Source organism: Rattus rattus, chromosome 1, assembly GCF_011064425.1.
Source record: "Rattus rattus isolate New Zealand chromosome 1, Rrattus_CSIRO_v1, whole genome shotgun sequence".
NCBI classification, from domain to species: Eukaryota; Metazoa; Chordata; class Mammalia; order Rodentia; family Muridae; genus Rattus; species Rattus rattus.
The window spans coordinates 204,785,799-204,805,338 of NC_046154.1; positions in this window are offsets into that span (position 1 = coordinate 204,785,799).

A 19,540-nucleotide genomic window follows, 5' to 3' on the forward strand; every position below is an offset into this window, starting at 1 on the left:
TTCAACTAGAGTTACTAGAAACCCAAGAACTCCAACCAAAAGAAGCTCTCGGCCTAGGAAATAAAGAAAATGTTTGCAAAACCCTATGTCTTTTAAAAAGATCAGTATTTAAAACAGGGAGGAAATTCTTGTAACTCAAAGGCAACCAAGCCCCAATAGCTCAGTGAAACAGGCAATGTTTTGACTACTTTTCTTCAACAATGACATACAAACAGCCAACGCAAAGGTATTCAGTGCTGCTAGCTATCAGAAGAATCAAATAAAATTCAACCACCATGAGGCTTCTCCTGTAATGTTGTGATGTTCAGCAATGGATGTCAACAGGACACAGCCTCCACTCACCTGGGAATGAGGCGTTACCTTGATTGGCTTAGCCTCTGGGCCTGCCTGTGAGAGCTTATTTTGAGTTGGGCTAATTGAACTGAGAAGGCCCACCTGGAATGTGAGTAGCATCACCTCGTGGACCAGACCCTGGGTCACAGAAGTGTAGAGAGCGGGCTGAGCAGGACAAGCCTGCACACATCATATCTCGCCGCTCCTGACTGTGGATAGAGCTGGTTGTCTCAAATTCCCCACAGTGGTGGAAGGTAGCCTAGACTGTGGGCCAAATAAGCCCTTTCTCTCCTAATTCTGTGGGGTTTTCCTGAATGTCCTATCACAGAAATAAAAATCAGACAAGGAGAAATGCCATTACCAAAACCAGAAAATAAGTGTTGGCAAGGGTGCAGAGAATGTGGAGCCCCTGTGAGGGTGTGTAGCCACTGGAAAACGGTATAGCATTTTCTTAAAAATAACAGAAATGCCATACAATTTATAGATCTCACCTTTTGGGTACCGATCTAAAAGAATTGATATGAAATCTGAGTCAGGTTTGCACTTATTCAGACGAGATCGGGCGTGTTCAGGGTGGTATGGCCGTAGATGGTTTGCACTTATTCAATTCAAAATGTAGGTAAGATTAGGATCACAATTTCTGAAGGCTCCAGGGAGGAGTCCTTGCTGGCATCTTCTTAGCTTCAGGTGTACGGGGGGTGGGGGAGTACACATATATGTGTATGCATGTACATGTACTTTTACATAAACATATGTACATATGCATACATGCATATACACATTATATATATGCCATGTGTGTGCGTGGCCTAAGGGTGCAGCGGTGGCACTCATACCTTGGCAGTAACCAACAGCTCTCTAATTAGACTTAAGACCCACTTAACAAAAGGGACATCATACCTGATTGGGAAAATGTAGCCAACTATTCAGGGCCAGTGAAGTCATAAATCTTGGAAGAGAACCTACAGCTCCCCTATACTAAGATAGCATAATCCCCAAGGACACACTAAATATTTGTCTTTATAGCCACAGATAAACATAGTCCTCACCCCTTGGGAAGTTTCTCTTTGCGACAGACAGGGACTGTTATAGGAAACCACAACAAATCAAAATGTAAAGTCAAGAAACCTGGCCCCAACAAACGTGCACAAACCAACTCCTGCACCGAAGGGCTCGGGGATTTTGGAAGAGGGGCAGGAAGATTGTAGCAGTCAGAGGATCGGGCAGCTTATAGTGAGATTGTGTCTCCTGATAATGCCGGAGAAGCTTCAACCATAAAGACTCGAGGACATAGCTGCCGACGGGAGCTGAGTAAGAACAGACCTGCCAACATGGGACACCACAGGCCTCAACCCAGCACAAAGAACTACAGGCAACTAAGGAGAGCTGAGAGGGGAGACATCTTTTTCCCGAGGGCAGAGCACAGTAAATGATTATCCACTGCCAAATGCTCAGCCCTAAAGATGTATATACAAATAGCCCTACATAGAAATGTATGTACACGCAGAAATATATATAAGGTATATGTGCATTTAATAGTATTAATACGGGGGAAAGGACATGAATGTAACAGAGAGCAAGGAGTGTATGGGAGGGCTTAGAGGGAGAAGAAAGAAAGGAGAGATGACATAGTTTGTATTATATCATAATTTCAAAACTATAATCTCAGAATAAAAGAGTTGATTTTAAAGGATATGTGAGTGATATTTATATAAGATGGATATTTGTTACCCAGCTTCGGGAAATCCAGCCACGTGCAGTGGTTGGTATGGAACTATATGTTATGGTGTTAACTAAAATAAGATAGTCACAGAAAAATAAACCAGGATTGCACTTAGAAGTGGCATCAGAAGCAATCAAGCTGATAGAAATCAGGGAGATCGATCGGTGGGAAAGGGTTGGGAAACTGCAATGGGCACAGGCATTCAAGCACACAGGGTAAAAGTATTTTAAAGACTCTCTATTCAAGTCGGTGTTTATGGTTACCAACTCAACTCGGCTTCAGACTACAACCCGATGCTCACAGTGTTTAGAAGATGGAGAGAAGGCTAAGTAAGGGCTCTCGCTGCTGAAGCATGACGACTGAGCTTGGTCCTCAGAGTCCATGTAAGGGAAAAGGAAAGAATAGACTCCATAATGCTGTCTTCTGACCTCTATTACACACACACACACACACACACACACACACACACACACACACACAATGCTGATGATGGTGGTGATGATGATGGTGATAGACTATGTTAAAGGGAGATTTTTAAATCATACCTTTGTCCTTCAACTATTCAAGACACCAGAATGGAAGTGAAGGTGGGGTTAGGGCCCTATGGTCTGAAGACTCCAAGGAGAAGTCCTTACTGACACCTTCTTAGCTTCGAGAATTTGCTGACTGTCCTTGGTGCCCCTCATCCACCAGTCTTTACCTTTACCTCCATGACCTTTACTTCTGGGCCATCCTCTCTGCATGTTGGCATAGCCTCTGTAAAAGTGCCCTGAAGGCTCACCCTAGCCTTGGAGGGTAATTCCAAATAGTCACACTCTAGAGATCACAGTCGCACTTAAATCCATTTTAAGTTTTGTGCTGAGACCGAAAACAAATCTGGAGCCCAGCTCTGCAGCAGCCATGCCCACTCAGGGCAGTTGCTCTCATTCTCTGGGGGAGGCATTTCTCTTCTCAATCCAAGAACAGGCAGGCCCTTTGCCATCCCACTGCCCTACTGTGGGGTCTCCCTTCAGCACTGACAATGATGTCTGGCTCGGCTCTGGGACATTGGGATCTAGGGATCACCCCATTACTCTACTGGCTTTATTATTGAAGGTGTATCTACCAGGCAACCTAAATCCATTCCACCCTTCACAAAAGGCTCAGTTGACCAAGGACGGCACATGGGCCTTCCTACAGGGCCACCTACTACAGGCATTCAACAACTAGATTATCAAATACCGGTGTTCCAAAAATGTATGATATGTTATTTATGCCCTTGAATTTCTGAGATTCTACCTCCTTAGAAGAATAGGAAACTTGGCTGGAGTATGCCAGGTTGACAGCTGTCAAGATGGTGTCCTCGGTGTACTTGTATTGTCCCAATTAGCCTTCTCCTGGGAAACACAATGCAGACAATGTCAAAATGCATTTTAAAACTCAGCAGTGGTAAACCATTTTTCTCAGAGGCATTGAAGAATTGGGGTTAGACTTGCATTTCAAAAAGCTAGATCTTACAGCAGCAAATACAGAGAATAAACAGTGGAGACAAGATGAGCGAAGAGTCTGGTCCCAGAGCCATTTCAAGATTAGAAGGATTCTAGGAACAGAGGGACGATTAGAGATGGCTATCACTGGGACTTTGAAAGGGGTGGTTCTGATGCTAAGGTCCTGTTCCCCAATTGGTTCTTGATCTGTCAGTAAGGAAACTGGGGGCCAATTGCTGAGTGGAAGGTAAAGGCAGGATTTCTGGGTCCCAGGAGGAAAAGGCAGATGCAAGGAAGGAGAGGAGGGCTTTCTGCCATGCTATGGAGGGAGAAGAAGCCAGCAACCATGTGAGGTCTCGGGAGGAGCTGTGACCTGTGGCCACTACTACAGGTGGCTGTCAGTGATGTTTGGAGGGGATAGACTAGTCACTGACGTTTAGGGCAGGTGGGAGGAGCAGAGGTTAAAAATATCTCACATGTTTTTCCAGGTGGGAGATGGTAACACCCAGCAATTGTGTCCTAAGACAAGTTGAAAAGGAACTGTATTTGTGAGTTTTGTCAGACAATTCAAGGGAAGTCAGTTGAGGGCTGATAGCTTTGCCAACCTTGGAACAAGGGCAGGTAGAGTGTAAAACTACTTACAATAGAGCTTCTATCCAGTGTGCTGCTCTACCTTGGGCAGCTTGCCTGCATACAAAGGAAAGGAGTCAGTGAACTGGCGTGGACAAGAACAGACCCCTAGAAAAGCAGTATGTCTGAAAAGGATGGAACAGAGTGCCACCGCGGGAAGATGACAACACCAAGCTTTGACGTAAACACATTAACTAACCATTGTTCAAAATATCAAATCTCTGGGTGGCTCACGACAGTAGGATCCCACACATCCCAGTGGAATGAACGCTTGACTAAGGAAGGTAAAATACTTTGCTCAGCAATATCAAACATTTGCTGAGAGCGTTTCAGATCCTAGGTAAAGTCTTATGCAACAGAAGATATCTGATGCACACATCAACTCACGGAGTTAGGACAGCGTGTGCAAGCCCTGTGCAAGATCAAGTTATATAAAATACCACGGGAGCTGGGTATGATGCCCCATGCCTTTAATCCTATCACTTGGGAGGCAGAATCTGGTGGATCACTGGGAGTTCAAGGCCACTTTGGTTTACATAGAGAGTTACAGATCAGCCAGAACTGCACAGTGAGATTCTGTCTAGAAACAAAACAACAGTGACAACTACCACCAGACAAAAAATTCCCAGCAAGAAAGAGGGAGGCAACCCTGAAGTCCCACCCGCCACACCCTGCTCAGGAGCTATTGGCAACTGACTGGCTGCTAGGGGATGAAGGTGGGGAGGGGGTCAGCACTCTTCAGGAATATCAGCCTTGAGAAGCTGCAGGTATTCCAGTAGATGGCTCTGCACATGTGCAAAAAAAAAATGGATTCTGTGGGTTTAAAAAATACATGAAATTGGGAAAGAAAGGTGAGGGAGAATTAGAAGGGGTAAATGGGGTAATTTGATCAAAACATATTATATGCATATATCAAATTCTCAAACAACAAAATTAGTCAAAACAAATCAAAGAGTCCTTACAAGAAAGTCAAGAATTATTTTTATGGTCATGGATTATTTTTTAATACCTTCACTTTGATCCTGTCATTTTTTTCAGTATGGAAAAAATACAGTCAAGATCCAAGGCTTTTAATTCTCTCTCTCTCTCTCTCTCTCTCTTTCTCTCTCTCCTCTTTCTCTCTCTCTCACACACACACACACACACACACATACTCACACATATATCACATACATACACATGACACTCAACACACACTCATATACATTCGCATACAAACACTCACACATTCATATACATGCATACACATACATACACACTCACATACATACATATAAACACATTCACACACGCGCGCGCACACACACACACTCACATACATAATGTCTTAGTCAGGGTTTCTATTCCTGCACAAAGCATCATGACCAAGAAGCAAGTTGGGGAGGAAAGGGTTTATTCAGCTTACACTTCCACATTGCTATTTATCACCAAAAGATCAGGACTGAAACTCAAGCAGGTCAAAAAGCAGGAGCTGATACAGAGGCCATGGAGGGATTTTACTTACTGGTTTGCTTCCCCTTGGCTTGCTCAGCTTGCTTTCTTATAGAACCCAGGACTACCAGCCCAGGGATGGCTCCACCCACAATGGGCTGGGTCCTCCCTCCCCACCTTGATCACTAATTAGGAAAATGCCTTACAGCTTGATCTCATGGAGACATTTCCTCAAGGGAGGCTGCTTTCTCTGTGGTAACTCCAGCTTGTGTCAAGTTCACACACAAATCCAGCTAGTATGATTGACCCCTTGTAAATAAACACATCACTATTAAGCCTTAACCCTTACTTTCTTATTCATCTCCAAGATCTAAATAACTTTAAGAGTCCCACAATCTTTACAAATTCTTACACATTAAAATTTCAGTTCCTTTAAAATATCTAATCTCTTTTAAAATTCAAAGTCTTTTAACTGTGGGCTCCACTAAAATACTTTCTTCCTTCAAGAGGGAAAAATATAATGCACAATCACAATCAAAAGTGAAATCAAACTCTAACTGCCCAATATCTGGGACCTACTCATGATCTTCTGGGCTCCTCCCAGGGCTTGGGTCACTTCTCCAGCTCTGCCCTTTGTAGCACACACCTTGTCTAGGCTCCAGATGTCTGTGCTCCACTGCTGCTGCTGATCTTGGTGGTCATCTCGTGGTACTGGCATCTCCAAAACACTGCTGTCTTCTGCTGCAACTAGGCTTCACCAATAGCCTCTGATAGGCTCTCTTCATGGTGCCAAGACTCAACTCCTTTGCATGACCCCTTCAGTCCTGGGCCATCAACTGCAACTGAGGCTGCACCTTCACCAATGGCTTTCCTGGCCTCTCACAGTGCAAAGCCTCAGCTGAACTCCATGACCCCTTCATACCTTCAAAACCAGTACACCTGGGTGACTCTTACACATTACCAAATCCAGCTACAGCACAAGGTACAACCTTGGCTATCTCTGGAACTATGCTCTCAAAGAACACATTTCCCCTCAGTGCTGCTGGTCTCTTCTTAATCACTGCTAATTTCTGAGCTCCAGCTGACCAGCATCAATCGTCCCAGTGATGCAAAGGTTTTGCTTTAGTAGTTCTGGTATCTTGTTAATCACAGCTGATTCCTTAGCCCCAGCTAACCACCACCCAGAATCTTCACAATCAAAACAGCAACAGCCCTGATAAGAGTATTTAATCTTCCCTCTGAAGTTTCACAAGCCAGGCTTCAATCTTCTGCACTGTTCTCAACATTATCATCCAAGCTCCTACAGAATATCTCGAGCTCATAACATCCCAATGACTCTTCTAGCTCAAAGTTCCAAAGTCCTTCCACAGTCCTCCCCGAAACATGGTCAGGCTACCACAGGAGTACCCCACTATGCTGGTACCAATTTGTCTTAGTCAGGGTTTCTATTCCTGCACAAACATCATGGCCAAGAAGCAGGTTGGAGAAGAAAGGGTTTATTCAGCTTACACTTCCACATTGCTGTTCATCACCAAAGGAAGTCAGGACTGGAACTCGAGCAGGTCAGGAAGCAGGAGCTGATGCAGAGGCCATGGAGGGATGTTACTTACTGGTTTGCTTCCCCTGAGATGTTATTCTCATAGGAATAGGCTTGTTTTCTCATAGGACCCAAGACCCAGGAATGGTACCACCCACAATGGGCTGGGCCCTCCCCCCTTGATCACTAATTGAGAAAATGCCTTACCACTGGGTCTCATGGAGGCATTTTCTTAAGGGAGGCTCCTTTCTCTGTGGTAACCCCAGCTTGTGTCAAGTTGACACACAAAACCAGCTGGTGCACATACACACACACACACACACACGCGCGCGCGCGCGCGCGCGCACACACACACACTTAAGTCATTTTACTTTAGCAGTCTAAGAAGGGGATGCTAAATGAGTATCTGCGAACATCCTCGGGCACAGCAAAGACTGCATGCTCCCTTTTCTCCATCATTGTATGCCCGTGGAAATGTTATCATTATATTCAATTTATAAACCTCTAGCCTTCCTTCACGTGCCACTGTGCTCTTTGTCATGGGGACATTGCTGATTAAAAGTTTACTGACTGCAGATCCTCTCTGTTATACATTACTGTTTTTAAAAGAGCAGGGCCAACTCATTACTTAGAAACCAGCAAAGCAGGCAAGCGCTTTCTTCAGCTGACAGGGAGAAGTAGGAGCAGTGGGGAGTCACTGCTGCGAAGAGGAGAGTCCCCGAGCTGACAATTTCCGACATTTCCCGTGTTCTTTCGGAGAATAATTATATGAGAATCAGGCCTTTCAACCCACCGTACAGCCTGGGATTGCTTTCTGTGTGAGTGTTCAAACTCTGGAGACTGAACTGCTAGTGAAGTAAGCCAAGTGTCTGTGAATAATCACAGTCCAGACTCCAGCCCTACCCCTCCCCATCTCTGACCAAGGCTGTGCAATAAACCTTATGTGACCCACATTTCCACAGCCAGAAGGGAAAAACCCAAGGCAGGGGAAAAAAAAAAAAAAAGCAACAACAATCAAGGATATGACTAACACCTATAAAACACACTACCAGAAATAGGCTTTCTCTGGCTGGAGGGCCTAGCTGGATCCTCTCTCTTTTCAAGGCAGATGGGACACTCAAATTCCTCCGTTGCTTAGCATTCTTTGGAGTCCATCCCTCAGACTTACTACCACAGTCCTGGCTCTGCCCAAGATTAGCTCCATGTTAGCTGCAGCTACTCCAGACTCTACTCCAAGACTTACCACTGCTGTGGCATGGTCGGCTTGCCATAACATCCTCTCCCCACTCCCCCTTCTCTCACTGAGTGAGGGAGACACCTTGGCATCCTGGATCCAGTGCCTTCCTTCAGACCATAGGCTTGCTTTTTCTGACCATGTCCATGGGATCACCAAGCAGTGCCGAGGGCTGTTAACTGTTTATCCTGTTGCTGCAGGATACTGCCAGCGTGGTTTCAATCTGAGGGACCTTCCTTTCTGGAAGTTACAGATCTGAGGGAGAAGAAGTATGGCTTCCTGAAGGCGCTGCTTAGGCATGACTTTGGATGTGATATTCTGTGAGAACAGGGTGCTTCCAAGATGCAGCCTATACCTCCAAGTGATGACCCTTGTAGGGCAGGAACAAAGAGGTCCAGAAAGCAAAGAGGGAAAGGCCATCTTGCTCTCACCCTCAAAGGCTCGGTTCCCCTGTGCTTCCCCCACCTTCCATGTCCAGACTCTCCATCTGGAACTTGTTTCCCAGAGAGAGGATGCTTTCTATCTCCAGATATGCTGCCACATAGCCTCCTTACGTCATTTTGCCAAGAGACCATCAGAAAAGAAAAGGGTCCAAGATGAGCTAATCTTGAACATAAAGCATGCTCTTGTACACTGAGGACAAGAAAGAATATGGCCGACCCCCAGATCACCCGCTGGGCATCTCTCGCCACATTCAGCACACTTTGGATGGAAAATGGAGACTGGTAGCATGCCTTGAGAAAGGTTTGGTTGCCAGGGCCTCACAGAACTCTTCGGGGTGAAGAAATAGATCATCTTGCCAGGTAAACCTCACGACCCATCAGAGGCATAAGCTAAGAGTAAAGCAAGCCTAGAGTGAGGAGCAGATGGAAAACGTAAGGATTGGAGGTTTTTCCAGAACGCTACTTTTAACATGGGTGCCAGTGGTTTGTTTGTCTAGGAGATCGCCAAGATTATTTCCTGGGTTCCCTGGGATGGACAAAGAAGGAAGGTCTGAGGAAGTCAGAGGAATGAGCTGCAGAGAAAGAGATGGGATGGGAATGGCTCCAAGGCTGAGGGTGACTGGATGGACTCTGTCCATCCCCTTTCACCTGATGGTCCTGTTTAGATTGTGCTCCCATGCTTTTCTGCAGGCTCTCCTCTCCTCACAAGGTCTTTGCAGACCAAACACTACCATCTCAAGGAGCTCACATTCACTTTCCTTGCCCTCATCCCCCTTCATTGGAAATGGGAAGTTGGAAATCAGCTCTTGACCTCGAGCAAATAGATGCCCAGCCCCAGCACCGGGTCCCTAATCTTGACCCTAGCCTTGACTTTGACTGTGAGAAAAAATAAAGTAGGGAATTTCTCAGTTCCTTCTTATTGTGCCTCAGGGATGAGGACAGAACAGCCTATCCCTCTCTTGGCCACTCTCTTAGTGGCCATCTTTCCTCTCCGTGAAGGACAGGATGACAGGGTAAGATGAACTGTCTGCTTAGGGACAAGATGAGCTGGTTGCTCAACAGAGATGCTCGTGGCTTTTTGCTAAAATTACTCTCCTCACCTGTCTAACCTTCCAAATCATCCGTCCACCAGCCTAGTCTCCAGAGGGCATTGTGCTCTCTCCATCCTTTAACCAAAGCATGCCTTCCTTGCTCAAGGTTTTCCTTAAGCAGAGTGTCCCCTCTAGACTCACATGGCAACTAGAAGTTTGTACATCAAGTGCTGAAATATATTTATTCTATAGTTCTTTCTGATTTTCAGGTTTCTTTGCCCTTCTTTTAGCTATCAGCCCCTTCAAGGGAGAAGGTTGTGTTCTGAATGAACCTGGATACAGCAGAGCACTGTCCAGTGGACCCCACCAGGTCTTAGCATCCCTTGTTCCATAGAGCACAATGGCAAGTGTGTCTGTCCATTCTGAGCAAACTGAGAGTCCAGAGCTTTTTCCTCTTAATGCCTCCATCGAAAGGAAGCACAGCTCTGTCCACAAAGGGGGAGTAAAGGACAGCAAGCAACCGGATATCTTTGCATTTCAGAAAATGAAGAAGCACAAAAGGCAAAAGAACATAAGAGGGCCCTAGTTCACAAATCTACTCATTGAGCATCAAGTCAAGTGTAAAATGAAGGGATTCTGAATCATTGGGTAGAAATAAAGATATATCAATCAGTACCAATCAATAATAATAAATTGGGGGTTGGGGATTTAGCTCAGTAGCACGAGGGCCCTGGGTTCAGTCAGCTCCAATAAATAAATAAATACACACATACATACATACATACATACATACATACATACATACATACATACATGGTCCATCTATCTTTCTTTCTTCTTAAGTTTACAAATATATTCTTGTATCTTTTCTCCTAAAAGCACTAGAGTTGAGAATGTGCTTTGAGCTACAGTCTATCTCAAATTCTTTTATAAGTAAGGATTAAGAAGACTTTCCCAATTTGTTTATCTAGGTTTATAGTGCATTTGTTAGAGAAAAAATACCTCCTCCATTAAACTACTTTAGATCTTATTGAACACCTCAATTGCATCATACTTGATTTATATATAATTAAATATACCATATATATCTAGCACCTTTCAATTCTTCTGTTGTTTTCCTGCTCTCTCTCTCTCTCTCTCTCTCTCTCTCTCTCTCTCTCTCTCTCTCTCTCTCTCTCTCTCTCTGCATATGTCTTAACTAATGGGGTTAAATGGAAGTTATTTTAAAGTCATTGCCTTCATCCTTTCAGAGATACTTTGCCAGGACTTTTCAGCTACCCAGCATCCTACACTTTGTCCCCTAAATCTGTGGTGAGTTGGGCTAACTTTCCTATAAGCATCAGGAGGGTATGATGTGTGTTCTGGAGGACAGCCTTCTGTGTGCGTATAAGCCCTACTTTCCTCTTATAAGTCACCCTGAGCTTTTGCTAACCCCTGGTCTTTCTCCATCCTCTATGACAGGTGCCATCAAGAAAGTTTATTAGCACATACTGGGAGCCTTTCCATTTCCACCTGGTTTTCCCGCCATAAATTTCAGGTCTCTAGCCATGGCTCTCACGACTCCAATCTGGTGTCTCCAGTTGGAGTGATGGAGATCCATTCTCTGTGTCCCCAAGCTTTTCAGATCCTGACCCCCCACTGGTTACAAGGACACCATTTCATTCCCAGCTGACGTCCTGCCTGTGACCACACTACACAAAAGGAGTGGAGGCCAAAGAGCAGGAAAACCCTACAAACTCCCTGAAGAACAATGGAAGACCTGAGCTAGGAAAGGAGATGAGGACTCCCAGCCAGACACACCCAACATTACAGAGACCACAAAAAGGCTCATTAAAGGAAACTACTTCCTTCTGGTCAAGAAAATGCAATCCCAGGCCTGGGTAGAACATACCATCCCAGCTCAACAATGGCCTAAGGGACCAAGATCACCCTAGGGAGGCAGGCTTACCTACCATAAGACATGTGAAAGAGATAGGAGGGATATTTTCCCCTCTAATGAGATGGTGTATCTGTCCTTCCCAGAGTCCCCACCCTGCTGCTAGCTCTTAAAGAGCAGCTCTGCACGCTGGCAGCTTTTCAAATTATTTCAGCAAGTTTCAGTTTCCTTCTCCCTGCTCCCCTCCCCTTCACCCATCCCTCCCCCGTCCTCCCCTCTCCCCTCTCCTCCCCTCTCCCCCTCCCTCCCTCCCTCTCCCCATCCTCCTCTCCCCTCTCCTCCCTCTCCCTCTCCTCCCCTCCCCTCTCCCTCTCTCCTCCCCTCTCCGTCTCTCTCCCTCTCCCTCCTCCCCTCCCTCTCTCTCCCCTCCTTCCTTCCCTCCCTCCACCCCTCCCTCTCCTCCCTCTCTCCTTCTCTCCTTCTCCTTCCTTCCATTCCCCTCTCTCCCTCCCTCTCTCCCTCCTCCTCCTCCTCCTCCCCCTCCTCCCTCTCTCCCCCTCTCTCCCCTCTCCCCTCCCTCCCCCCCTCTAAGCATGCTTTTCCTAATATATTGGCCTTCGCTTTGTGTGGTTACTAGCCACAATATGGCTGACCTCCACACCAGCTTAACCCAAACCAGCCTTCTCTTCTCCAGTCCCTCCCTGTAGGGAGTTTCTGAGATTTATAGCATGCCTACTATGGGATTTTTTTTTCACCTTTTAAACACTAAACATTAAATAAAATGTCCTGAGGCTTCCAGCAGAGTTCCTCCTTAATTTTATTTTTATTAATGAGACTGAGACTCCAAGAGGGGACTGATCTTCCTATAAGGTATAGTATTTCTGGCAGGACTCCTCAAAGCTTCTGGTAACGAGGTTGAAAGTTCCTTGGGTGAGTGGGGCTGAGGTCCTGGGCAGAGAGATATCTGCAAGCATTCCAAACAGAATCTTACGCTTCAGAAGAGAGCTACTGGATGACAACAACACCTGTTGCTGTTGACGATGTTTATCTCTCTATTGACACTCTCCCTGTCCTCCCTGGGACCATTCATCTCTCAGTTATTCTCAGGGGAACCCAAACTGTAATTACCCCGCTATCTACACTTGGCTCGCTGGGCAGCCTGGCCATCCCAGTCCTGTCAAACCTCACTCCCCTGTCTCAGACTCTTTTCTCTCTCCTCCTATCAAAACAGCAAGTCTTATTTCTGAATGACCCCACAATTCATCCTTTTCAATTTATACAGAAAGCAACCTCCACACATTTTCTAATGGAGAAGACGCAGATCTACCAGAAAGCAAGCTTGTCTGTGACATTCTGCAGCTAACTCAATGGGAAGGGCACAGACGGAAACAAATCATTATAATCATCTCCGACACCATGGCAGCAATTTAGAAAGCTGTGAAGCACCTCGGTTATGAGACTTGGGTCAATGGCCCCATTTATCACAGAAAAATAAGATAAACCCTAAACAAACCCAGCTGCATGCCTCTCCCCGACCTTTCATTGAAGGGTGGCAGTTGTCACATTGGCTAGCAGAGAGACATTCAAAGGGATGAAAATATTGCTTCCTTAGCACTCATGCCTACTGACATAGCTTTTGTTTGGGCTGTGACACCCTGACACATTAGCCCAGGAAAACAGCCCAGGAAAAGGGCTGCCTTTATTTCTGTGGGCCTTTCCCTTTAGTCAGCGAGGAGGCTGGCTTCTCATTAAGGGGTGGGGCTTTGCAGATGAAGATAGTGGACAACCTAAGCGGTTTATAAAGCATGTGAGTGGGACGCTTTCCTTGTTTGAAACTCCCATGGCACCCAGCACACTTCTGGGCACCCAGACTCAGCAATCCTTTGATTGCACAGCACACACTGTTTCGATATGAAAATTCTCTACTCAAGCTCCATTTCTGTCAAGAATCTGCACTCATTTTGTCCTGGTTCTGTGTCAATAGCAACAATTTTTCCTCAAGTTTTGTAAATACAGTGGGAAAACCTTAATAACTCTGGTTAATGGGTTATTATCTTGAGCTTTTTCCTGTGCATGGTAATCAAACTGAAGGTAAGGAGGCCTTTTAGCACACTGAAATCCTTGTAGTATTTCCCATTATAATACCGAGTTCTGTTTCAGCACATTTAATGGTAAGACCGGGCGTTGATGGAGTAGGATGTGGCTCAGGGTGGTGATTAATGCCTGAAATATGCCTGACCAGCCAGAATTCACTAAATAATTTCAAAGTCCCCCTTGTTTTCCGTACTCTGCAAGCTAGAATCAGGCCTATTACTCGAAGAGGGAAAATCCTCTTAGCCGTACTGCTTGTAAAAAGGGAATCATAAGACATCCCTAGCTTTCCTGATTTGTTGTGAGGGTCAAATGAGACAAGGCATAAGAAATGGTTGGTAAACTGCAGTGCTTTGCACAAATTCGAGCTATTAGCGTGATTTGCATTGTGCATAGGTCAAAGCCTCAGCAGGCAGAGATTCATTCGGAGCCTCCAGCGCGAACATTTTAACTATTTATAAATCTGCAGCGTGAAACGTGAACTGTTTCCTTTTATGTCACAGATCAATGGTAATACTGCCTTGTCACCTGTTCCGTCTGACGGGGACCTAAATAACAATAATTAAAAGCTGGTCTGCATAGCACATGTGCCCTATTGCCATAGAGCGCCTTACAAGCTAGTCACAGATCAATTAATCAATGTTTTCCTCAATTACGGCCTGTAGCAGCTAAGTCTGCCAGGCTCCTCAGGAGCACTGCAGGCCTGCAGTGGAGCGACAGTAGCTCCTGGGCTATTTTGGAAAGGAAGGGTGAGAGATGACTGCAGCTTTTCCCCAAGCGGAGGGGGCTTCAAACTTACGAAACAGTCATGTTGACGGAGTCACAGCAAGTCACTTGAAGTCTGTGCACAGGCTTTTGGACGGACAGGGCCCTGGCTTGGGGACCCAAGATGGAGGAAGGGGTCTGTGTAGGGGTTTCGCCTAGCATAAGAGAGACATGAACCCCACCAGAAGACCGTTCTGTTGGCAAGAGTGAGAACAAGGTCTGGTTTCTAAGCCAACCAGGGGGGAACTAACGACATTGCTGCTCCTCTAAGGGAAGACATGAGGATCTCATGTGAATATCTGGCAGGTTCGTGTGTTGTTTGTTTCAATACATGGGACGCTACAGCCACTTTCTTTAAGCACAAAAACTTAACCATAAAGGTAAACTTTCAGGGCAGGCAAGGTGGTTATCTTTCATTTACCTGACATTTTCCAACACATCCCATTGGCTACTGAACCCCACCCCATCTGGATTTGGATTTCCTTTTCTCCTTCTATGGTAAATAGAGAAGCATGGCTGCTCAAATCGATCGGCCCTTCAAGGACCTGGGACTCTTTAGTGACTGGGGCTCGTGAGGACTCATGTGACTTTCTGGCATATGAAAAGCTTAACGCACTGTCCTCTTCCTTGTTTAAGACTTATTCCAAAAAAGATATAGTTCATGATTTTGTGAGCTAATGAGGAATGGGCATATATTCACATATATATATTCACATATACTTATATTCTTATGTATTCATATTAATATGTACAGATATTCATGGGACCCCAGAAGAGCTACCCTCATGAGTTCTCTCTTTCCTTTCTCAGCCCAGACCCTCCAATGGGTTCTTTAATCCATGTCACAGTTTTAAACTGCTAAACATAAACAGATTATGCTTCTATTAGTGTTTCTTCAAAATTAGTGGTATTTCAGTCGTATTCCTAGATATGTAGTTGTCAAGGTTGAGACACAAGAGGCAACAGTGTCTGCAGTAAGTGGTCAAGGGTGAGCATTAGTTATAGATGTGCCCAGCCTGCAGCCCATGGGCCACACACATCACAGGACAGATAGGAATGAGGAAAACCCAACCCATTCATATATAACAGGGTCAATAAGGTCAAAAAGTCAGACAGCCCTGCTAATGTGTCATAGATCCTGGAAAAATTAGCTCTTCATGGGACAATATTACCATTTATGGAATTAGCAATTTTAAACTATTGCATGGTCACACATCTTTTAGAAATGTTCTCAGGTTCCCCAACTCTGCAGGTATGGACCTTGCAAAGACATAATCTGGTGACCCTGTTATGTGATCCTGTTATGTTCATGAAAATTTTGGGAAATTACAACGATTGGAGTAACACTGATCCATCTATGAAGGTTCAGGTGGAAGTTCATATCTTCCAAGGGATGGTGCTACAGGCAGAAGCAGAAGCTAGCGATGGTGAGGCGTGAGGCCTTGCTGACTGGAGGAAGGGGAGAGGGAGGGAGGAGGAGGAGGAGGAGGAAGAGGGAGGAAGGAGGAGGAGGAGGAGGAGGAGGGGAGGAGGAGGAGAACATGGACGAGGAGGAGGAAGAAGGAGAAGAAGAAGAAGAAGAAGAAGAAGAAGAAGAAGAAGAAGAAGAAGAAGAAGAAGAAGAAGAAGAAAGGAAAAGAAAAGGAGGAAAGAAAAAGAAAAGAAGAAGGAGGAGGAGGAAGAGAAGAATAAGGAAGAGGAGGAAGAGAAGGAGGAGAAAGAGGAGGAAGAGGGAGAGGAAGAAGAAGACAAAGATGAGGATGAGAAAGAAAACAAGGAGGGGAAAAGGACAAGAAGAGGAAGAGGAAGAAGAGAATGAGGAAGAGGAAAAGAGTGAGGAGGTGGAGGAAATTATTTTCTGTTGTCCTCAGTCACTAATTTAAGAGGACAAGAAGAAAGAGATGTGTTGTGGGGCAAAGGCTAATCTCTCCATGAAAACACAATAGGATTGACAGATCTATATTTGTACCATAAGGAGCTAGGAATATTCCATATGAGGCTACACTGGGGTTATATAATGCAAATGGAATCTTGTCCAAGTGTAGATCAAACTGAGGTGTTATTCTGACCTACTTTGGAAGTTTCTGAAGTAAATAGGCAAGTGATATTTATGAAACACCTTGGGAAAGGAGCTGCTCCATTCCTTGACCTAAATGGATATACAGAAGTAATGAAGAATACCGAAAGAGTTCATAAAAGCATATACAAGACAGGTCAACTATGACAATCTCATCCTTTAATGACTTGTATTTTCCTTTAAGGAGGACAGAAAGCTCCCTGGCGTATCCCTGGACTAAGTAGTTTCTTGCAGAAGGAACTGAAGATTTAGCTACTACACACAAAATCCAGAGTGTCTAGTGGGAAGTCAAGGACACCCAGCCGGGTCATCGTACTCCAGAATGGAGTGGTTAGTGAAGTGAGCACACTTGCACCTGCTTCCCCTACATCCCTCTCTGGCTTCACCATTCTCGTTCTCTCTCTAGTTCTTGATCTTTCCTTTTGGTCTGTTTCTGTTGGTTTTCTCCCCCTCATCTATCGGAGCTGAAGGGCTTAAGAGCCAGATGTACAGCTTCTCCAGAAGGAACTGAATTCTCTTCTAATTCTTGAGTCCTTAGAACTCAAGGGATTGTAGAGTAAGGGGCTAGAGGGTGCTTCACTGCAGGACATAATGAGAATTCATTTCTTAGACTCATACAGAAGACATGGAAACTTGAGTAAATGCAAAGGTTAGGCGTGGGTGTAGTGGTCTATAGACTCCCTGCTGTGGGTTGCATCTGGTTGAGGGTCTGGCTAGATGCATTAAGGAGTCTTTGAGATGCCTGTCTCCTCCAGTCCCCTTCACTGCACTTGAGAATAAGATCGCTTTAGGAAATAAGTAGCTGGGTAGTCTCTAGATCAATCAGTTGTAGGGTTCAGAAAACTGTATCTTCTGCCCTGACTGGAAATGCGCATTGGATTCTTGTCCACCTTTTTCTCTCCCCACTGTGGAGATTTAGTGGCAACAAAAAGCGAATAATGTTGTCACCTGCTTTCCTCTGCACTCCTGCATCTTTCTCCACTGGTCTAGGTTCTCTCTCTCCACTCTCTCTCTCTCTCTCTCTCTCTCTCTCTCTCTCTCTCTCTCTCTCTCTCTGATAGGGTCTCATGACCCTGTATATAGCATGGCTGGTATGGAATTAATTTAGTAGCCCAGGTTTGCTCTTTCCTTAGACTCCTGAATACTAGGCTTACTGATCTGATGTTAGAGTCATCCACTCTCCTAAGTTTCGTGTGTTGTCTCAGTGACTAAACCCATCCTGATCAGTTGACTATTCTGAGTGTTGCATTTTTGCCCAAAGTATCTATAAACTGCAATTTTTGTCAACCTTCAAAAGCCTCCATATCTTCTTCTGCATTCTACACCAAACTGTTGCACAAAATGTCAACTCACAAAGAAAAGCAAAGACCAATAGTCTTGGTGAGCTTCAGAGGAAGAGCAAAAGCCCAGAGTCGCAGACCACTGGTTTCTAGAATCTGATAGATCCTGATCTCAAAAACTCAATTCCCCTTGGATGTACATTAGGAATAAGGCAAAAGTAGTCTGTTGAAATTTTGTTTGTGTCTTTGCTTTCACAAACTCATATTTAACTTAGTTGATTTGTCAGCATCCACCTCCAAGTAGAATAAAGGGAAATCTTTCTCATGATACCGCAGATGAGGTTACAAATGAATGGGACATTAACAAACAAGAACATTGCAGTGATTACACTATAATGAGATTCTATTTCTCTCTCCAAATGTTTGCTTTATAACCCAGCTCATTGGGAAAAGGGCACAGAGGCCATTTCAATGAATTTGGCTACATAGACCTTCATTTTATACGGACAAAAGTAAAAATATTCAAGACCCCAAATGACAGACAAATGGACAATGTAATTCTCAAGCCAGTTCTTGTACTGGTGAAGTGTTCGCGGGCACTGTGAATTCAGGAACTGAAGTGTCAGGACCTGTAAGAGCTCTGAAAACATTTGCCCAAATGCTAAGGCAGCAAGTTAGCTCACCACAGTTCTGATGCCTGTATGCTAAGGTAGCTTGCCACAGGTCTATTGTCTGTATGCTAAGGTGGCACGTTAGCTCACCACAGTTCTGTCCACTCTAGCAGAAGATGTGAGATTGCCAAGTCAAGGGCAAAGAACTTTCTCACAGTGCAACGGGCAGCATAAGCTTCAGGTTTATGTTGTCAGAGACCATTCATTCTTCTCTTCTTGGTAAATGGGAAGCCTGGGGTGGGGGTTGGGGGGTGAGGGTGTGGGGGTTGGCCTGGGAGACTACTGGCAGCCACCAGAAATAAGATATCTCTTCTAAAGACATGTGTCCTCCAGCTAGGCCTACTTCCCACAATACTGCCACCAGCCGAAGGCCATGCATTCAAAACATGAACTGCTGGGTCCTGTGTCAGTTTCAAGCCGTAGCAGACCCTCACTTTGGGGAAGCATTAAAGCGAGTGTTGAGTGTACATAGGCCCATCTCTCACACAGCTAAGGAATCCTGTGTGTACAAACTATGATTCTTTTATAACACCCTGCTAGAAAACCTACTCAGATTCTGTCCTTAGAAAGACACACTGTCATTGTCACAAGCCTGCTTCTTGTTCCACAATGGAATATTATCCTGATTTTCCAAGGCCATTCTCCAAAAACAATTCTAGGTAAGTTACTTGGGACAAAAGGCTGCCAGTATCTGTACTAACCAGACATACAGAGATCTCTCTAGACCATCATCCTCCAATATGGAGGGTGTTGAGAATCATGTCATTAAAGCCTGTTCCAGTTTACATATCCATTTCCCCTAAGCACCCAAGCCCTGCTAGGAAGCTAGGAACATCTAGAAGGATCAGATGATTTGGGTCTTCGTATGCCCAGGTTCAACCTGGAACCCTGCACCTACCAAGCAGATAGTAGTTCTCTAATAAATGAGAGATTTGTTGGAGCCACACAGCAA